The sequence below is a fragment of the Scleropages formosus genome, chromosome 4, assembly GCF_900964775.1.
Source record: "Scleropages formosus chromosome 4, fSclFor1.1, whole genome shotgun sequence".
In the NCBI taxonomy this organism is placed as follows: Eukaryota; Metazoa; Chordata; class Actinopteri; order Osteoglossiformes; family Osteoglossidae; genus Scleropages; species Scleropages formosus.
The window spans coordinates 31,908,796-31,931,863 of NC_041809.1; positions in this window are offsets into that span (position 1 = coordinate 31,908,796).

The window sequence follows — 23,068 nt, forward strand, 5'->3', positions numbered from 1 at the left end:
CAAGCGGGACTTGAACCCCAGACCCACTGGAGAGTAGGACCTGGTCCAACCCACTGCGCCACCACACCCCATTCATTATTGATATATAAAAAGAATAAATCTTTTACAGAGTCTATGTTTCAGAGAATAAGGACCCATGTACAACATCTCATAATTAGAGATTAATGACCATCATAAATAATTGCACTATATTTATAATATCTTTTGTATTTTCTTCAGATCTTGCTACTTCATACTGACTTTTGTACTTAAATCTTGTTCTACTACATTAAATGTTTCTGAATGAATAGTCACCATGTCAAAAACTTTGTATGTTTAAAAGCACTTAATAAAAAAGTGTTCTTAACCTTTTGGTGATAAAACTTGAAGTCCAAAAATATACATTGCTATACATATTTAGTGTCACATTTTATAATCACTTTTGTAATTTACTTCTTTTTTACATTTTTTGTTTTTATACTACTATTTATACTCTCATGTACATATACTCTGTAAATATTATAAATGTTTTTTATTTATTCTCTAATTCTGCAGTGGTGCAGTGGGTCTGGCCAGGTCCTGCTCTCTGGTGGGTCTGGGGTTCGAGTCCTGCTTGGGGTGCCTTGTGATGGACTGGCGTCCTGTTCTGGGTGTGTCCGCTTCTCCTCCACCCTTATGCCCTGTGTTGCCAAGTTAGGCTCTGGCTTGCCGTGACCCCTGCATGGGACAAGTGGCTTCAGTGTGTGTAATTATGTGTCACTTGTTTGTTGCCTGTAAATACTGGAAGCATCAAGAACCACTGCAAATTCCTTGTGTGTGTCAGCACACTTGGCCAATAAAACTCATTCTCATTGTAAATACAAATGTAGCTTACAAATCCCAAAACAATTGGTATTTACCGCTAGAAATGAATTTGACCTATTTATTAATTGCAAATTCATCTTGAATACACACACACACACTTTCTGAACTGCTTGTCCCATACGGGGTCGCGGGGAACCGGAGCCAACCCAGCAACACAGGGCGTAAGGCCGGAGGGGACACACCCAGGACGGGACGCCAGTCCATCACAAGGCACCCCAAGCAGGACTCGAACCCCAGACCCACTAGAGAGCAGGACCTGGTCCAACCCACTGCGCCACCGCGCCCCCATCTCATCTTGAATAATGGGCAGCTTTATCAATGGATTTCTACTGACCAGCATATACGGTATAACCGCATTAGGTGCTTACCTGTTATGATCATACAACACAACAGAAGAGTCAAACATGTACACTATACTTTAAAAGTTCTTTCAAAAGCCCACAATGGTCTGTATTGGCAAAGGGCTCATCATTGAGGGAAACTAAATGGTTACAATGGACTCTGCAGAGGCTTTTCAACGCAGACACATTACTATATTTTCTAGCACTGGATTACAGAAAGCACCTAAAAGCAAAATCAAAGAGCAGGAGTACAGCATTTGTCAGAGGGTTACGGAAAGGGTGAGAAAAGAAGCTGAGAAAATCTCAGCGTGAGGCTGGACATAACTGGAGAGAACCCTGGACATTGTATGGGGTGGGTGGGCTGAGTGAAACCATCAAGATGATTCTGCTTGTGGTGCAGGTGGAGCTGGAGTCTGGATCTCATAAAAGTGACACCTTTGATAGGATCTGGATTCTATCTATAGCCCTGCATCACAAGGAAATGGAAAATAATGCATTTTTAAAGCTTGGGAAAATTATCAAAACATGTATGTTGCCAGTAGTCTAGTAAGTATATCAATAATTATATAACATAATTTTAAAAGTACAATAGTTAATCATTTATAACAATGAATTGATAGTGATGTAATCTGAAATGTCTTACAGCAATAAATGAAGAGCCCGTTTAGTGTGTTCATTGAAGCCTATTAAATGCATAACATATAGCTAAATGTAAATAGGCTCATGCTATTAAGTATGAATACGTTCTTTTCCTATTAACTTGTAAGAGCTCAATAATATGTGAACTTGCATTGGTTTCCACACACAGCGACTGAAGCCACTTGTCCCAAGCGGAGTTGCAGGGAGCCAGAGCCTAGCCAGAGCCTAGCTAGAGCCTAACCCGGCAACACAGGGCACAAGGCTGGAGGGGAAGGGGACACACCCAGGACGGGACTGCTAGTCCGTCACAAGGCATCCCAAGCGGGACTCGAACCCCAAACCCACCAGAGAGCAGGACCCGGTCCAACCCACTGCACCTCCACGCCCCACTCACCGGTTCCAGATCTCTTTAAATAAATGAACTGCTTTGATTCCGTTTAAATGCACAGAAGCTTCTTCAGCAGATCTGACCGCCAAGATTGCCCACACGTAGGGAGGACATCCCTTCTGAATCACCAACCTCATCATCACATCATTATTTAGTGGCCAGAAGAGGGAGGTGGTGAATGAAGGCACATTATAACACAAAGATGTTAACACCTTTGCCCAGTTGGATCATAACCTCTCAGAATTCCTCCATGCATCCATTAAATTTCAAAACCATTAATCACAGAGAAGATTGCTGCGGCAACAAGCCAAGCAGGACAGGTCATACGTCCATTTCCACAGCAACGGTGTCAAAGTTATCCCAAAGCTCATGGCCACAGGTGAGAATGGAAATCTGAACAGAAATAAATTGCAAGTTTTGTCCAAGGACAGAGCTGACTTTACCGTGACTGTTCTGCAGAGCACTCACAATATTGCAGCTGCAACAACAAGCCACAACTCTTACAAGTCCCACCTACAATTGTTTGTAAAAAGAAACAAGCTACTTAAACTCCTCCACCTGGGGCAGATGCACCACCCCCAATGGGTGTGAACACCCCACCCGTGAAGGAACCGTTACCTGACATTTAGAGGTGCTAAGCTTCAACCCGACTGCATGACACGCAGCTGCGAAACCACTCTAGTGCATGATGCCGATTACATTCCACTGAGGCTAACAGCACCTGCAAAATTGCTGCAATGTTGGTGTTTTTAGCGCAGGTAGTTTCTAAATCCTGATTGTGCGATGAGATTCCATCTAAAGCAATAACAAAAGGAACAACAGAAGACACACCCTCAAGTATGAACGTTGCCGCCCGAGTTGTGTCTGACTTGTTGAAGCGTTCCCATGTATCTCCTCTACTCATTTCTCTGCACCGGCTTCCTATAGCTGCCCGGCTCAGATTTAAGACCCTGGTTATTGCCTACAAATGCATCAATGGGACTGCTCCCAGCTATTTACAAGACTTGATCATTCGCTACACCCCAACCACGCTGCTATGTTCTTCCACATCTGCTCGCTCGGCGGTTTCGTGCACGAATGGTTCTGGCTCTGTTGTGGTGGAACGACCTCCCCCTCTAACTCAGAACTGCTGAATCTCTGTCCACATTTAAAAAGGGTCTGAAAACTCATCTCTTCCAGACTCACTTTGCCCATCACCTCTTAAACTCACGTAATGTGTAAATGTTCATGCACCATAACCTTAAGATCATGCCCGGATCAATCCTATGCACAGCTACTCCTGTAATGTAATGTTTGTATATCTCAAAAATGAATAAATTAAACAAATTACTAGGAAGGTGATCAGGAATCATCGATATTCTGAGTTTTATGCAGCTACTCGTGATGAACATTGATTCATATGGTGGAAAGAAAAAACTAACTGCACTTAAGAATCACAAATCTGTAATTATGTCTCTCTTTCTCCTAATGTAATGAACACATTGTATTTTCTGTGAGATGTATGTCACATTGGAGAAAAGCATCTGTTAAATGAATAAATGTAAATGTAAATCTAAGTAGTCTGACTCATACTGCAAACAATTCCAGCTTAAGAACCATGAATGTGTGCACAGTTCTCACTCCACAGGCTGGTCAGCCACATCCCGCTGGCATGTACCTATTTGTACTTCACAGAAGCATAATGCAAACCACACAACAATGTACTGATACTTAAAAATGTAAAAAATAATATACCACCTGGAGATTGGTATTTTTCTTTATCTGGAAAAAGTGACAAATGTGTTAGAATTCTTAGAATGCTAGAAAGGGAAAGGGGGAGTTATGTGATGGAGTGGTACAGTGTCCTCAGCCCATAAATGACAACAGCATCCTTCCTAATGGAGTATTAAAACATCATTAAATATAGAAAGGCAACTACAAAAGGCTCCATTTTTACAAATGGTTGGACATAAAAATCAGCATCAACAGAGACATTAATCTGCTGTTATTAACAAATTGGTGGACCTTTAAAATTCAAAGATTTTCCTAATAGGGAACACTAATTGATTTATTGACTCCTAAAAAATTAATTATGCTGGCAAACCATGTATTTAACGAAATGGCAGCTGTTTAATTACTGATTAAATTAACCTTTGGGTTGATGTGTGTTGCTAAAACATAATAATTATCGTGTTGTAACTACCTGTCAGCATATCTATAAAGATTGTCTGATTTTTCTTGTTTCTGTCTAAAGTTTTGTGAAATGAAGTCAAAGGGTTTTTATGGCAAACTGATCTACAGCCATATCATTACATTCTGGAATATCCCCTGCTTTTCTATGGAACTCTTGATATAAAATAATATGATTGCTGTCAAATTCACTCATGGTCTCCCACCTCTGTGGTTTGACTGAATTAATTGTACATTTAAACATCTGTTAGGCCAGTTCACCAAAAAACTATAGCTCGTTTAAAACATTATCACCTCATTTAATAAACCAAGACAGGTAATTAATTAGTTATATTAGTGTATGTTTTTCAACACTGAGGCATGTGCCTATAAAAAATGTAAAAAAATAAGAACCTTTTGTTTGCACTGTTGTGTAATAGTTCTCCGATATTAAAATTAGAAAATTGATATAGCGAAAGTGTATGTTATAAAGGCTCATTGGTCATGGAACAAATGAATAAAATTGCATCTATGTTAGCGTCAATCGACACAAAGAGGCAATTTCATAACCCCGAAATAATTTAGCTCCACAAAGAGACACATGACTGCTCATTTTTGTGCAAGCACTTGCGAAAATAACACTTTTTTTAGAACATTCAAGCAACATAAGTATTCAGATTTTTTTTTTTCCTGCAGCCTGTGTAAATCCTTTATGATTTACAAAATGAAGATGCATTCTTAAGCGCTGTAAGAGCTAGCTGCTGTGGTCAGGAAAGTGAGTATTCTTTCTCTTTGCAAATGTTTACGTGAAGGTGTTAATGATGCGTTAAGTAGTCAATAGCGAGTACCAACATCGAAACTGATTACTGCTAAGAAACTTGTAAAATTTAGAGACTATTTCATAAGACTGCTTATATTGAGTATTCAATGCATATTTGAAGAGCCTAAAATGTACCTTGTTTTACCCTATAAAAAAAAAGTAATTTAAATTCACAAGAGAGACTAATGATACCCATCGAGTTTTTAAGGGACCCAGCGAAGATTAGCATTGAGTGATATTTTGAAATTGTGTTCCTTGAAAATGTGAATGGTCAATCTGTGGATTCTACCGCAAATGAGAGAAGCCCTGTCGCTGGAAGATGTTCACTCTTCTTCAAGAAAGGAAATTATAATTTCGCTTTCATTATTTTGCAACAATCTATCCAAATTGCCAAAGTGTTGGATTCAGCTCTGAGAAAATTTGGCTACTTTTGGCTTTCCTGTCTTAGATGACTAATTTTGATTTCCCACCACATGTTCGATATACGATCAATATATTCATAAGCAGATGTGTCTCAACCTATTTGATTTCTGATTATGACACTGAGCTGTTTTTTACTGAAAAAGCAAGGGAAACCAGTGACATTTATAATGTACACAATCCTAATTATTAATGTTAATGAAATAATTAGAAAAGTGAACAGATAATTTTACCCATGCTCCACATTTAGATAGTTCAGCTTGAGGTAATTTAATGGGCTCTGACAATAAAAAGGATATTTAGTGCAGTGGCAGCATGGCATTTACCCAGCAGCATGGCTCCGCTGAGGACAGAGGGACGGCATTGTTCCCAAAGGATCTGCTTGCTGAGCACCATTCTGATAGCAACTGGAGGTGTTTTGCATAAGCATCCTGGTGAGCTGCCGGTGACTGGAAACCTTGACCTTTTATTCTACTCTGGCAGTGAGAGTCACAGTTCGTTGACTTGACACATGCATGCTGCCAAGGAGAGTCAAAACGACTAGTGGCCATTTATACTGCAATAAATAACTTTTATATGACATCTGACCAAAAGACATAGGAATTCTGAATTCATATCAATGAAATATTTTGTTATGAACATGGAGGGGAAATTTCTTCTTTGGCCATGCTTACATTACATCTCTCATCACTTCTTTAACACTTTTCCCCAACTATTTTCCTTGAATCCAAAGTATGCTTTATTTCTGACCGTGACCATACAAACTGTGATTTACAGTTCTGTCACAGCAATTCGCACACTCAGATGATTGATTTTAGTCTTTGCTATGCAGAAAACTTCAAACAAACTACTTCTAAAAAAAAAAAAAAAAATACACCCTAGGAAATTGTTGTTGGCTAGACAAGGGGCTTTGACACAACAGCAACGTAGTTCGGATTACACAGTACGAAACTGGGGAAAGCGGTGTGGACATGTTACTGGATTCCTCAGATGTCTTTCGGAAAAAGGGGTCTGCCCAGCGAATGACCACGGCTATTTGTCCGGGTTCCAAAATGCAGCTCCAACGATGTATGCCTGATTCTGCAGAACGGACGATGCTTAACAAGCTAGTCTAGCGTTCAAAGAAGATCCTTCCGTTTTTTTTCAATACCTTTGTGTCCTCCAATTATCTCAAAGAGCCTGCAGTGTGAGGATGACAGCAAGGACATGAAAGTAACATAAAGGAAACCAGACAACACAGGTGTGTAATAGACCAACTTGACTTCCAAGCTGGCTGGTTCGACAGTCGTCATGCTCTTAGTGCATCTGTTCAAAGGATCGCGTTTGAAAAGCAGTCTTCAGCTTCTTGCGCTAAGGAACAAGACATCCTACCCTGCGTGTTCCCAAATTAGAAATCGCTGAACTGTTGTCAGGTTTTGCGAGCTGTCTTGGTTTGACAGTGCGTAGGTCTGCATCTTCAGTTGCCAGCTCCGGTGTGGAATTATCTTTTTAGTTACACTGGAAATAGAAACGCACATGAAGATGGCCCTTTTAATGAACAATGCTGATGGGGGACCTCATTGTCACACCGCTGGTGTAGTTTTACAACCACTCTGGCTCTGTTTGGGGACCCATGTCACCGCATCCAGCATGTTTTTTACAAGAAACGATGGCTAGCATGCTGAGCTAAAACCATCAAGTCTGCAACTAACTAGTATGCCGAGCAGGAGCTTCTTTTATTCACGCCTCTGTTTGCCATTGTCTAAGATTCAGCACAAGCAGAGAGTGCCTCCAGAATAACATGAAATTACTGGAAAAATATAAACTTTCAAAAAGTGCGAAAAATAAAAATAATGTGAAGTAACTAAAGTAACTTGTAATAGCCTTACATGTTGTTTCGATTTTACTATGTGCTGGTGAAAGCCATGATCCACTCAGGACATGACTCCTGCTCCAAAAAGCTCAAACTTTTGCTTTTGTTTTTTTTCAACTCACAGGAGAAATCAAATGCTGTGCCATCAGCTGAAATTATAACCTTTAGGGGTGATTTCACAAGTTGTAGCCGCAAATTTACCATATGTGGAGGCTGCATTAAGCAAGTGTTAATGAGCATGTGTGAGACAAGAATGTGAGAAAACACAAAGAAAATCAATGAAGCCTTTATTCCTTATTATAAGGAAAATCTTACAACTTAATCTTAGTGCTAAGAGAAACTGTTCTGGCTGAGCTCCTTTCTTTATCCCAACCTGATTGACCTTTTCACAGACTCACTTTTTCCCCCACAGCAAATATTCTACAGGTGACGTGGATGGATGGAACCGCCATCAAGCGGAGTTCCACTCGTAAGGACCACTAACACAGTTTCCACAGCAAAGGAGGAACAGCAGTGGTTTGCTAGTACCTTCTTCCTTGTACGTTTGGGATGCGTAAAAGTGAGGGAGGAACATGTAAACATGGCACACGCTGAGTAGGGTTCAAATCCCATGCGCACTGAGAAGATCAGGAATTGTGAGGCACCTACGTTACCTGCTGTGCTTCATATATACAGGTGATATACATGTTCTTCCCTACTCACGGCATCCACATCAACTCATGAGGGATGAACACTGATATATACCTTCTTTAAGGTTCATTCTGCAAACCACCTGCTTATTTTCAATCCACTGGCTGCAGGCCTCATTAGGTTATGTAACACTTAGAGGGAAAAGCTATTCACCCAGTTCCAATGACGCAACGAAAAAAAAGAAAATTGTGAAGAAAAAGAAAGTTCAAGGACAGATCATTTTTTTCCAATTCCTTCACCTCAGTGAGATTTTAGGAACTTCAGAAGCTTGTCAAATTTCACCATTGAGAATCACATTTCATCTCAGAGCCATGTCATTGCTGCTCTGGGAATTCGCAAGTTGCAATTAAATCGTGGAAGTAATTCCTCTCGGTGAAACAAAAACAACGTTAGCGTAAGGTCTGGCGTAAGCCTCCTCGGGACTGTGCGCTCATCTCACATCCGGTTGTTTCTTACAGACGTCTCAAACCTTCCCATTCATTTCCCTTTTATTGTTCCTAAGGGGCTTTTAAGAAAGAATAACTGAGACATTAAGGAGTGCCCCGTGATTCATAAATGAGAACTCCTTCTTTTCCTCATGAGATTGAAACAAATTACAGTGAGCAACACAATTTTTCTCAGAAGTAAAAACACTTGCTGAATTAGTCTTTCTTCCCAAAGGTAACATGGACTAATTTGTGTTCCCCTGGCTTCCTCATTGCAGACGGCTAGAGTAACACGATGGAAACCTGAAACCAAGTCCCCAGTGCAAGGTTCGTGGTAGTCTAGTAGGGGGCCACCGGGGAGGACTGTATTGTTGTTAATGCATGTTGCACTGAGGCCCAGTGGTCTCCACCATGTTCTCCATGTTACTTTGAGAACTTCAGGTCAGTGTTGACCCGCACACAGTGGTTCTGTAGCGTCAAACTGGCAGGTTGCAGTGTTTGCAAGTTTTCAGTCTAGTCTCTTACTTAAACACACTGTTGAACCCATTAGTATTGTAACTGAACTAAGTGAGTCTTCTGTCTTAGTACTGAGCTTGACACCTGTGAGTGTGTGCATGGGTTCTCTCCTCTGGGCATTGTCGCCATGCAAGATGTGCACCATCTTATGTCTGGCACAGCGGAAGACTGTCTTTGGCTTGTCTCTGGTTTACTATATGCAGGTAGTCCCCGACTTACGATGGTTCGAGTTACAATTTTTTTCAACTTTACGATGGTGAGCTGACAATAGACATTCAGTACAAACCGTACTTGGAATTTTGAATTTTGATTTTTTTCCCAGGCAAGAGATATGCGGTGCAACACTCTCTCGCAATGCTGGGCAGCGACAGCAATCCACATTCCCCAGTGTGTCAAGCAGAGGTGTGTATTAAGTGTATTAAATGCATTTTCGACTTACGATGGGTTTTGCAGAACGTAACCCCATGCCAAGTCGGGGACCATCTGTACTTTGAAAAATCTAACCGGTTCCGAACAAATAGGTACCATATTACATTATGTCCTAAGAGAAGATGTTCCTTTCCAACAAATTTAAACAAAAAAGAAAATTAAATTTTGCATGTTCACTTCTTTATAATTGAGTAATGAAACTGCTTCTGCTCAAAGTAACAGTTAAGTTTTTTCTTTTTGTAAAGAAAACAATGAGTAAAAGATACAATGTATAGTTGTTTAAATCACAACATGACTATTTTTGGTCTTCCACTGCACAAGTAGTTTTTGGTAGGCCATGAGAATTATTTCAAAACAACTAACAATACAACAATACTTAGAAACCAAGCAGATTATTACCTAAAAAGCTGAAATAATAAGGCAGAACAGGCCTGGACAAGAAGGTATCCAAAATACAGTGTCAAGGTCACATCTCAAAAAAAGTGTACTATGTCTTCACTGGCTCTCAGAAATCGAACATTTTATAGTTCGGTGTTCCAATAAAATGGATCATTCTGCCTTGCCCTAAAAATTCATTTTGACCTCATCAGTAATAAATCATGAATGCACCTCTGGAATGTTTTGGGTAATTCTATTACTGCCAGTGGACAAAATCCTTCATGAGTCCATCAAAATTCAAATTACTTCAAACAAGCATTGACTGTTGATATATCATAATATTTTTAAAACAGAGAAGACATGTTTTAGACATAATGATTAAAGCAAGCGTTTACCAAGCCAAAGTCAAACACCCACATTGCGACTAGAGGACAGGCTACAAAGGCAAGAAACAGTCATAAATAATTTAGATAATTTAAATTTCAGTTAGGTCCTCCACATCTCAATTGCATCTGTGCCGATGTAAAAGCTTACACTAAGTAGTGTTAGCTTCAAGAATAATGTGAAGACTCCTGCACATATCGTTGATGAAAATGCCAGTGGAAGTGCTATCGGTCCTATAGTCTTTTAAATACAGCATTGAAAAGTAACCATGGGGTGTAATGTTCACTTATTTGTGGTCCACTCACAGACAGCACATTCTTGCAGCTGTTCCAAGGTGTCAACGTTACATAAGAAGAAGTAGAAAAAGCACTGAGGATTCAGACTTTAGTTAGGATGCAGAAATAACTGTGCATGGATTGTTCTGGTATCGAGATTATTAAACCTGAAAACTCACCTTTTTAACAAGCACGATTACTTAAGGAAACAAATCATTAAGTCAATGGACATAAAGTGCCAAGTGGTTTATAATAAATTAATTCAGTAGTCCCATACGGGGTCACGGAGCCTACCCGGCAACACAGGGCGTAAGGCCGGAGGGGACACACCCAGGACGGGACGCCAGTCCATTGCAAGGCACCCCAAGCGGGACTCGAACCCCAGACCCCCCAGAGAGCAGGACCCGGTCCAACCCACTGTGCCACCACGCCCCCCGTTTTTATACATTTTTCACTTAAAAGGTGTTAAAAGGCTTAAGTGAATATTTCTGCATTGGTGCTGGCATTTAATCATTTGATAAAATGAAGTAAACAAAGTTTATATTATTTTTTTCCATAATTCTTTAGTCTGTTTTCATGTGCATGGCAGGAATGAGTACAGTAAAGTTAACCCTAGTTTTTCCAATTTGATTGTGATTATTTTTTGTTTAGCTGATAAAATTGTGTGTCACTATACAAAGTTAAGTCCGCACAATAAGAAAGCGAAGCAGAAACATGTTTATTTGTAAAGAGGTTAAAAACAAAGGTCTGTGGAGAAATAGACCTACATTCATTTTAATTCAAATTAAAAAAAATTAATTTTATATTTAGTGTTCTATCAAAGGCAGGTTTTTGAAAGGAGTATGAACTATAGTGTCACTACTTCTCAGACAGATTGATAAACAGATTTTTCAAGCTGTTACCCGATTTTATTTCTTTGATAGCTTCTTTGAATATCAATGTTGCTGAATAATGTATATCTGAGCTTTCTCAGCATCTGAATCCTTCAAAGTCTGTGAAGACAATTGAGCACTTTGGAGGGTATGGAACTAATTGAGCTATCACAGCCAAGGATACACAAGAATGAAACGCTTGCAGCAAGTGTAAGAATCAGATTAGAAAAACTTCCTTGCTCTATCATTCATTCTCCTTCTCTGTCTGTCATTCCAAGAGTCCAGGAGTTTTCTCTTTAGACACTATATGTTTATACCTGCTGATGAAGCTCTTCAAGTATAATGCACTTTTTAAACATCCCTTCTTCATAAATGGCAAGCAAAAGTGAGGATGTTGTATATGATTTAGACTATAATATCCAGAAAATGAGCCATCGTGCTTTTCAAAATCAACAGTACGTTTTGTTCACATATGACAGTTGTCCATCGACGTAAGAACCAAATAAGAGACTAAATTAAAAGAGCAGAATATTCCATTGCAACACATACATATGAATTACATGGCAGTTTAATTTTTAGTGTAAACGCTTTAAAAGCACTGAACTTGATTTTAGACCATGTAACCATAAACTGTTTCATTACTGCCAACATCTGTTTGCAATGGCACAAAAGGGTTTCTTTTTATTTTATTTTTTTGGATGTGGGTTTCACTATCACACTGCTCTTATGAGAAAACAGTTTTCATCGTGAGAGACCCTCAAGTGTGCTGATCGCGGACGGCTGGAACAGTGAAGGTGAGGCCAAGGACAAGACCAGTCTCAGAGCTTAGAAGCAGAAAACATGCATCCATCTCATGAATCATCAGTCCTTACATGTTCTTTCCCATTAACTCTCCCAGCATGAACCGCTCATTTAATGGGGTCTGTCTGTCACTCTCACTTGCCGGTGAAGTGCACTAAGGGATCAGAAAACAGCAGTTTTAATGGACACTCAGGTGTTTGGAGGGGTACGTGCAAGTGCCCACTGCAGGACCTGAACTTGGCTTTAGATTGAGCCAAGGCAGCAGTGTGGAACAACAGGCTCTCGTCCCAACTGGATGAAGACAGCTGGCCGCACGCAGCTATTTTTCTTTCCTGATACCAAAAGTAACAAAGACACATTACTATCCAGTGAGAAGTGATTGCATTTTTTGTTACTGAATTAATTATTATTAGGATTATTTAAGGTACTGGCTATCGTGCTACTATAAGTCTGCAACTCCTCTATCAACACACACACACACACACCATCTGAAACCGCTTGTCCTATACAGGGTTGCGGGGAGCCGGAGCCTAACCCGGCAACACAGGACAAAAGGGACACACCCAGGACAGGACACCAGTCCATCACAAGGCACCCAAAGCAGGACTTGAACCCCAGACCCACCCAAGAGCAGGACCTAGGCCAACCCACTGTGCCACCGCTCCCCCTTCTATCAATACATTACATATTTTAGTCCTACATCACATACAGTTGATATTAAATATATAATGAAGTCAGTGTATTTCAGTATTTGCATTAAACCGAAAGACCTCCACTCTTTGGTGGATCCCCCAGGTTGAGCTGAAGGAAGCTGCAGGGGAGAGGGATGTCTGGGCTGCTCTGCTCTTCCTATTGCCCCCGTGAACCTAGTAGGACAAGCGGATAAGAAAATGGATGGATGAAAGAGTTCCATAAAGCAGACATATTCCAGCAAGAACTTTGGGCATGAGTATTCAAATTGGGAACAAAAAAAAAAAAAAAAAAAACCACACACTGTGATTGTGAGGACCATTACCACCACCTGATGTGTAATTTTTTCCCCGCCAGCTGACCAAATAGCACGATCCATGACCTCCATGTCCGTTGCTTAGATGCTCTTCTAATCATTTGAATATTTAATACAAACCCTTTTAGTGCGGGATTTCTGATTATGGTGCTGTCATTAATGGGAATCGACCTTCAGTGGGAGATAACAGGAAAGAGTCAAGCTCACGTAAATCCCCTCTTGTCAGTCACCCTCACATCTGTGGACAGCCAAGCAAATAGAATGCCATTTGTCCAGCAGAGGTTTATAATGATGCAATGGCAATCTGATGTTCTTAGCCAGTTTGAACATTTCTGCAATCCCACAGAGATTTGTCTGAACTGTTTAAAAGGTTTTAGCGGAATTTAAACTGAAGGTAAACCATAAATACACGAGTTCCCGTTATACCGGAAAATACTCCGCTCAGCCCACTTTTAGGACGCCTGGATATTTGGACTTTTTCCATTTGTAAATGTACAAAATCCATAATGAAACCTCTCTGACCGTATGAACCAACTGAGCCACCCACTCAGACCAGTAAATATCCATAGTGGATTAACACACAAACAGCTCAGGATGCTGGACCATCTGCTATTTTAGGATAATGTTTATATGGAAATGCTACAATTTGTTATATTCAACCCCTGCCCCCCACCGTTGACTTTTGTGTTTTATTTCTTCATTTTCATCATAGGACAAAGGAACTACAACAGTGCCGAAGCGAATAATTCAGTACTAAACAGAGAGAAAAAACCAAGCAAACTATCTAGCCCAGGTACAGTTATCAGCCCACACACCTTATTCACCATGGTGACTTACACTGCTAGATACACTACTTACAGTGGGTCACTCATCCATACATCAGTGGAACACACTCTTTCTCACTCGCACACTGTAGGTGACCTAGAGTCACCAATCTACCTGAACATCATGTTTTTGGACTATGGGGGGAACATGTAAACTTCACACAGCCTGAGCAGGGATTAAACCCACATCCTGTCACACCACCCAGCAGCTGGAAGACAGCAATGCTATTCATTGTGCCACCATGTCACCCAAGGTCTGTGATGCCTTAACTAACCTACTCTATGTAACAATAACCAAAAGTACAATGGGTGTGTCTAATATGTCTAGACAAGCTGGCAAAACCAACATTTTGGATGCGTAGGTCATATAAGACACTGACCTGTTCTTCTTCTTTTCCCTACAAGGTGATAACAAACCCAAAAAAAAAAAAAAAAAAATTTATTTAGCCAAACACAAGAACTACCAGACAGAAATCTGGAGTGAAATAGACCAATGGGCAAATGGTGGGCTTTTTAAAAATGGCAGAGCCTGTAGGTGATTGGTCCAAATAGAGGGAGTGGCAGCGGGACCGATGATGATGGACAGGGAGGTCAACCAATGCCAGTCAACGAATCTGTACAGGAAGCATGAAACACACAAATGCAGAAAAGGACAAAAACTACACCAAAACTTGTACAGGAATGTAACAGGAAGTTAAATCAAATTCTGGACTGGCAAAAATTAAGAACCCCAAAAGAAAGAGAACTGCCCAGGAGGTGGCATCATTGTTAAAACTGTTGCTGTGATTTAGACTCCTACTCCTGCAGCGGTAGCCCTTGACCACAATGTAGTTTCTGCAACGACCACCAAGAGTTTTGGATGATGGGACATCAGCTCCTTCTCCTTTTCAGCTGAGAAGCAACCAGACCCGGCTTTGCAAATTTAGTTTATGCATTTAAGAAAAAAAAAAAATCAAAATTCCACAGACGCCTCAAGCAGGGAGTTCGCAACCTCTACTCAATCTTCTCCAGGAGCCATCTTCTCACTGACCTTCTCAAAAGTGAAACGCTGGCAAAAGACCGCGTAGCAAAACAGCAAGTAAAACATCAAAATGCTCAAAATGAGTGCGTGGTTAACGCTCTGTCATTTTTCCGAGGTCGGTCTGTCCTCCACCGGACACCTGGGAGAAATTCTAAACAGGTGTCATAGGACAAAAGAGGCCAAAGAAGCTGACTTGGTGCTTTTCGCCATGGCCGAATCTTCTGACGCTGGAGGTAGCCGCTAAACGACGTGCTGTCGGAACCGTCAGGGGAGAGTGATGAGCGCGGCGGTGATGGAGGACGTGCGGACAATGCTCATCGATCATCTCGCTCCCATCGACTCCAGAGAGAGCGAAGAGACCCGATGCGGCTTCCCCGGCCCGAAACTCGGGTGCACGGCAAATCCATTTGCTTGCAAGGTGCGCCTCTGCACCGGAGACATTTGGATAATGAAGCTACGAGCAGCTTGGAAGCGTCAGTAGGACCGGATGAGGGGAACCGGCGGTCCAGACGCAGCAGCGCAGGCCTCCTCGGATAAACAGGTGCTGGCGCTGGAGATCGAAAGAGGGGGAGGGAAAGCGGACCGAGTGAAAATGGGAAGCATGTGTGCGCTCAGCAGGGGGGACGGGGGGGAGGTGGGTATGACGAGGCGATGTATCAGAGCCCAGATCAGGGGCCAGTGTACATCAGCAGAGAAGGGGTTTCGAGCCCCCTACCCTGACAGCTGCTTAGTGTCAGATGTGCTGCCGAATTTCCTGGGCCGAATCACGGTAACGGTGCCGTCAGCGGCGAAAACGCCTGTCGGACTTGTGACAGGGCAATATGTGAGGTTTGATATGCGTCCTTGGTAATTGAAGAGACAGAATCAATTTCCTCAGAGGTCACTTTATTGCGAGGAAGAAATCGGCAATTACAGCGGTTGGAAAAGAGATAAAAAAAAAAAAAAAAAAAAAAAACAAAAGTTTGTCGAGAATAATCCTCTGGTCGAGCCGTGTGGTCCGGGGGAGAATGAGCAGGTCGCGCTAGTGCTTTGCGAGCCCTTGGTTGTCTCGTGGCATCAGGTAAGAGATAAATGGACAGGCTTTTTTTTTTTTTTTTTTTTTTTTTTAGAGAACAGCATGAAACAGGAATCTAATCACGCTCCAGTTACAGAGTGAAAATATTTTTTTCCTCAGCTGTCAAAGAAAAGTCGTAGGTGTCAACGATTGTGCCGGGGTGATAATGATATTAATACGAATGTGAATATACAGAAAAAAGGGCGCAGGGTTTTGTTCTTTTTTCGAAAGGAAGCGGCGTGCCGGCGTCCCCTCGATTAGGGCTGCCGGCCGGCACCGCGCCCACGAATGACACGGTTAGACATCCTCTTCGAGCGCTGCCATGACGCTGTTATTAGCGAGCGATCAGCAAGCCACGAGGCGAGGGGGATGGGGGGCGACGAGAGCGCCGAGGGCCCTGGCGGAACCCAAGGCCGCAGCTATTTGAATTGCATTATGTCAGAGGCGGAAGCGCCGCTCAGCAGCCTCCCCGAGGGGGCGCGCCCGTCCTCGCGCCTTCTGTCTGATGGCAAGGGCACTTTTTCGAAGGCAGAGCACGCAGCAGCAAACAGCATCCTAAGCGTGATAGTCACACCATTTCTTACGAGGCCCGGCGTCGTCACAATGGCCCTTTTTCTCAGTTAAGGTGCGAGAACGGCCCCGCGCCGGGCGCATCCTTCGTTGACGAAAACAGCCGACGGACAAAAAAAAAAAAAAAATGCATTATGAAACGTGAGTGTTGTTTATGCTCTGAGCTAATTACGGAGGAGTCAATCAAACGGTGCGTTTCCGCTGCCGGCGCCGCTCCAAGTTTGAAACCCGTCGTGAGTTACACTTGAAGCCCATCCTGCCGTTTGTTTCCTGCTTTTTAAGAGATGCCTGCGCACCTCAGCATCTCTCGGAAAACTGCGAAGAAAGAGAGGCATCTTGTTCTTCGTGTGCTGGGAGCGTAGTGCGTAGAGCTGCTGCGTCCCGATCCAGAAGGTTGCTGGTTTGAATCTCACCTCCTGCTGCCGTACCCTTGCGCTAGGTATTCAGCCTTGAATCGCTCCAGTAAAAAATTACCCAGCTGTATAAAGGGGGAAATAATTATAGGTTGCTTTGGAGAAAAGCGTCAGCTAAATGAAACGAAGCCCCTTTCTGCAGCACAGAGCTGTCCCCGCCAACACCACCGCCGCACGGTTCTCAAGTCGAACGCTTCTCCGCACAAAAGTGTCGCTCGCCGGTTAATCCGTGCAATTTTTTTCTTGTTTTGCCACAGGTTCAGCGTAGCAATAAAGAGGGGAAAAGAGTCATTATCACACCCTGGTTTCCGCTTAATACAAGATCTGGGAATATGATATGTAGCAATAAGCTGCCCACCCCCAGGCCTGGCCAACAAAGGGAGCATTACCTGATGAAAAGAGGACCACCCCCGAAATTAAAATAGAGCCTGCTCTCATGGCAAATGAGATTTAAGCATTCCGTAATTGAAGAGCACCCATATCCCCTCCTTATAAATGACAAAATGAGCGTTATCTCCTTCTGCACATGGCAAGTCACCGAAATCAATTCCGCTGCCAGCCGCCTGGACGTAATCGCCGCTTCTGCCGCCCCGCGCCACCATTTATCTGCTTCTCCGTCCAGTGTGCCTGAGTGCTGGAGAAGCGGCTCTGGGTGGGATTTTTCAAATATATACAGTAGATACAGCTTTCCTGATTAAGACATTAGAGGAAATAGGGTGACAACCCTCTTACAAGTGCTGTGTGAGTTTTGCTGCACCCTAGTGGCCTCTCCATGTAACTGATATCAGTTTTATTATTATTATTATTATTATTATTAAATTGATGCTTATTGTTCTTCAATAAATGAACTAGGGCTGACGTGTCATTATAAACAAGACAAGTGCATCCAAAGCAGCATGGAATATGTCTATTGTATTCTGTCCAATAAATTCACCATTGAAAAGGGGCAGAAGAAGAACCATTTATCTTCTTGCGCTCAAAGGGCTGTGCTACTATGTAAATGTTAATGCTCCCCCCAGCTGAGGAAACAGCCAAGGGTTTTTTAGTGAAAGAATGAGTGACAAGAGAAGCAATGCAGGGATAATCCCACTTTTCAAACCCTCTTTTGAAAAGAGCTTTTTTCCAAAATGTCACATTACAATATATAAAAAAACTCATTTGGAAAAAAGGCAGTTATTGTGGCATATTTGAATGACTGGCTTCAGAATATGTATTTTGTGTAAATAAAACAGAAATACAATCTTGACTAATCAAAAGTTATGAAATTTTGCTTCTGTGATTGTCTGTGTGCATTGCTGTTATGGAGATGCATGGGCAGTCTAAATTCTAAATTCTTAGCTCATGCACAAGACAATATGATGATGAAAATATGAAGATATGAAAATAATATGAAGATGAAAGTATCCCTGCAAAGAGTTTCATGCCACCTATACCTACGTGTACTTTGAGCCTCTGCAGCCACTGAGACATCGATACACGTGAACTATTTACTCAATGTTTGCTCAAAAAAAGTGTCGGAACAAGACCTTCTGCTTCAAACTTTTCCCAAAATACATCTAAAGTAGCAAGAAATATTAGTGTGGGTGTTTCTTTGCTACAAAAGTTAAATGATCACTATATGTATCATGTACTGTATATATTTACATTTATTCACTTAGCAGATGCTTTTCTCCAAAGCAACATCCAATGAACTCTATGTAGTGTTACCAGCACACACACCTTCTTCACCAAGGTGACTGGTAGATACACTACTTACAATGGGTCACTCATACATACATCAGTGGAACACACTCTCTCTGTGACACTCACACACTACGGGGGAACCTGAACAGCATATCTTTGGATTGTGGGAGGAAACCAGAGCACCCAGAACAAACCCAGACAGACAGGGGAGAACATGCAAACTCCACACAAAATGAGCAGGGATTGAACCCACATTCTCTCACACCACCCAGGCACTGTGAGACAGCAGCGCTATACACTGTGCCACCCACTAGGTACACAGCAAGGAACTAAAAAAGATGTAGAAGAACTGTGCCAGCTCGAGTTTATCAGATATTATTTTAAAAGGCTATCGGTGTTGCAAAGTGCAGCTAATTGGTATGTGGATCGGTTTTCGTGTGTGTGTGTGTGTGGAAGGAGAAGTAGTCAATAACGGAAACAGAAAGGGAGCAATGACATCACACGGGGGTCACAGTGGGCCCTTCAGGGACTCTTGCTGAATCCCCATGATCGGGCGACTCGGTCTTTGCCGAGCCTTAAGCAAAGGCACATGCCTCCATGTCATTTGGAAACAGCTAATTTACACATTTCTCCTGCTATATTGTGTTTATATCCTTGGGCTACTGAGGGACACACACTACCCCAGTGCCAGTTAATCATTATTATTATTATTATTATTATTATTATTATAAACTGTCTAATTAAGTAACTGTTCCTTGGCCAGTGCAGGAAATGTAAGAATGTTAAATTAAAATAGAGTGTATAAATAGACTCTTCGGTGGGCTCACCACCTGCCGGAGAAACCATAAGGGGCCGGTGCGTTGTGATTTGGGCGGTGGTCGGGGCCGAGTGCCCGGCCGACCCAAACCTCGGGCGCCAACTCTGGTTTTTGGGACTTGGAATGTCACCTCACTGGCGGGGAAGGAGCCTGAGCTGGTGCGGGAAGTTGAGAGATACCGTCTAGATATAGTCGGGCTCACTTCCACTCACAGCTTGGGTTCTGGAACCACTCTACTCGACCGAGGGTGGACTCTCCACTATTCTGGCGTTGCCCAAGGTGAGAGGCGGCGGGCTGGTGTGGGCTTATTAATAGCCCCCCAGTTCAGCCGCCATGTGTTGGAGTCTACCCCGGTGAATGAGAGGGTCATCTCCCTACGCCTTCGGGTCAGGGAACGGTCTCTCACTGTCGTTTGTGCTTATGCGCCTAGCGGCAGTGTAGAGTACCCGGCCTTTTTAGAGTCCCTGGGGGGCGTGCTGGAAAGCGCTCCCACTGGGGACTCTGTCGTTCTACTGGGGGACTTTAACGCCCACGTGGGCAGCGACAGTGATACCTGGAGGGGCGTGATTGGGAGGAACGGCCTCCCTGATCTGAACCCGAGCGGTGAGTTGTTATTGGATTTCTGTGCTAGTCGCGGTTTATCCATAACGAACACCATGTTCATGCATAAGGGTGTCCACCAGTGCACTTGGCACCAGGACACCCTAGGTCGGAGGTCGATGATCGACTTTGTAGTCGTTTCTTCTGACCTTCGGCCATATGTCTTGGACACTCGGGTGAAGAGAGGGGCTGAGCTGTCAACTGATCACCACCTGGTGGTGAGTTGGATTCGATGGCGGGGGAAAAAGCTGGACAGACCTGGCAGGCCCAAACGCATAGTGAGGGTCTGTTGGGAACGTTTGGCGGAGGCCCCTGTCAGAGAGGTCTTCAACTCCCACCTCCGACAGAGCTTCAACCAGGTCCCGAGGGAGGTGGGGGACATTGAGTCCGAATGGACTATGTTCCGCTCCTCCATTGTCGGTGCGGCTGTTCGGAGCTGCGGCCATAAGGTCTCCGGTGCCTGTCGCGGCGGCAATCCCCGAACACGGTGGTGGACACCGGAAGTAAGGGATGCCGTCAAGCTGAAGAAGGAGTTCTATCGGGCCTGGCTGGCTCATGGGACTCCTGAAGCAGCTGACGGGTACCGACGGGCCAAACGGAGCGCGGCTCTGGCAGTCGCCGCGGCAAAAACTCGGGCTTGGGAGGAGTTCGGTGAGGCCATGGAGGAAGACTTTCGGTCGGCCTCAAAGAGATTCTGGCAAACCGTCCGGCGACTCAGAGGGGGGAAGCGGTGTTCCATGAACACTGTTTACAGTGGAAGTGGTGCGCTGCTGACCTCAGCTGAGGATGTTCTCGGGCGGTGGAAGGAGTACTTTGAGGATCTCCTCAATCCCTCCGACACGCCTTCCGTAGAGGAAGCTGAGGCTGGGGACTCGGAGGGGGACTCGTCCATTACCCTGGCTGAAGTTGCTGAGGTAGTCAAAAAACTCCTCGGTGGCAAGGCTCCGGGGGTGGATGAGATCCGCCCCGAGTTTCTCAAGTCTCTGGATGTTGTGGGGCTGTCTTGGCTGACACGCCTCTGCAGCATCGCGTGGAGTTCGGGAACGGTGCCTCTGGACTGGCAGACCGGGGTGGTGGTCCCTCTTTTTAAGAAGGGGGACCGGAGATTGTGTTCCAACTACCGGGGGATCACACTCCTTAGCCTCCCTGGGAAAGTCTATGCCAGGGTACTGGAAAGGAGAATCCGACCGATAGTCGAACCTCGGATTCAGGAGGAGCAATGCGGTTTTCGCCCTGGCCGTGGAACACTGGACCAGCTCTATACCCTCACTAGGGTGTTGGAGGGTTCGTGGGAGTTTGCCCAACCAGTCCATATGTGTTTTGTGGACCTGGAGAAGGCATTCGACCGTGTCCCTCGTGGCATCCTGTGGGGGGTGCTTCGGGATTATGGGGTTCGGGGCTCGTTGCTACGGGCTGTTCGTTCCCTGTATGACCGGAGCAGGAGCTTGGTTCGCATTGCCGGCAGTAAGTCAGACCTGTTCCCGGTGCATGTTGGACTCCGCCAGGGCTGCCCTTTGTCACCGATTCTGTTCATTATTTTTATGGACAGAATTTCTAGGCGCAGTCAGGGAACGGAGGGTGTCTGTTTTAGTGGCCGCGAGATCTCGTCTCTGCTTTTTGCGGACGATGTGGTCCTGTTGGCTTCATCAAGTCAAGACTTGCAGCGTGCACTGGGGAGGTTTGCAGCCGAGTGCGAAGCGGCGGGGATGAGAATCAGCACCTCCAAATCCGAGGCCATGGTTCTCAGTCGGAAAAAGGTGGATTGCTCCCTCCGGGTTAGGGGGGAGTTGCTCCCTCAAGTGGAGGAGTTTAAGTATCTTGGGGTCTTGTTCACGAGTGAGGGAAAAATGGAGCGGCAGGTCGACAGACGGATCGGTGCGGCGTCTGCAGTAATGCGGTCATTGTACCGGTCTGTTGTGGTGAAGAGGGAGCTGAGTCGTAAGGCGAAGCTCTCAATTTACCGGTCGATCTACGTTCCTACCCTCACCTATGGTCATGAACTCTGGATCATGACCGAAAGAATGAGATCGCGGATACAAGCGGCAGAAATGAGTTTCCTCCGCAGAGTGGCTGGGCGCACCCTTAGGGATAGGGTGAGGAGCTCAGTCACCCGGGAGGAGCTCGGAGTAGAGCCGCTGCTCCTCCGCATCGAGAGGAGCCAGTTGAGGTGGCTCGGGCATCTGTTCCGGATGCCTCCTGGACGCCTCCCTGGGGAGGTGTTCCGGGCTTGTCCCACTGGGAGGAGGCCTCGGGGCAGACCCAGGACACGTTGGAGAGACTATGTCTCCCGGCTGGCCTGGGAACGCCTTGGGGTTCCCCCAGAGGAACTGGAGGAGGTGTGCGGGGAGAGGGAGGTCTGGAGTACTCTGCTCGGACTGCTGCCCCCGCGACCCGGCCCCGGATAAAAGCGGAGGAAGATGGATGGATGGATGTATAAATAGACAAAAATTTTCTTTAAAAAAAAGAGCAGTTTTAAATATTTAGATATGTATTTATATATACAATTATTCAAATATTCATTTAGCAGATGCTTCTCTCCAAAGTGACATACATCTCAGAGAAATAGAACTGCTGCATTACACATATTACATATATATACATATTAGATATATACATATATATATATATAGATGTATATAGGGGGGCGTGGTGGTGCAGTGGGTTGGACCGGGCCCCGCTTTCCGGTGGGTCTAGGGTTTGAATCCCGCTTGGGGTGCCTTGTGATGGACTGGCGTCCCGTCCTGGGTGTGTCCCTTACGCCCTGAGTTGCCGGGTTAGGCTCCGTAACCCCGTATGGGACAAGGGGTTCAGAAAGTGTGTGTGTGTATATCTATGTATGTATATATATATATATATATG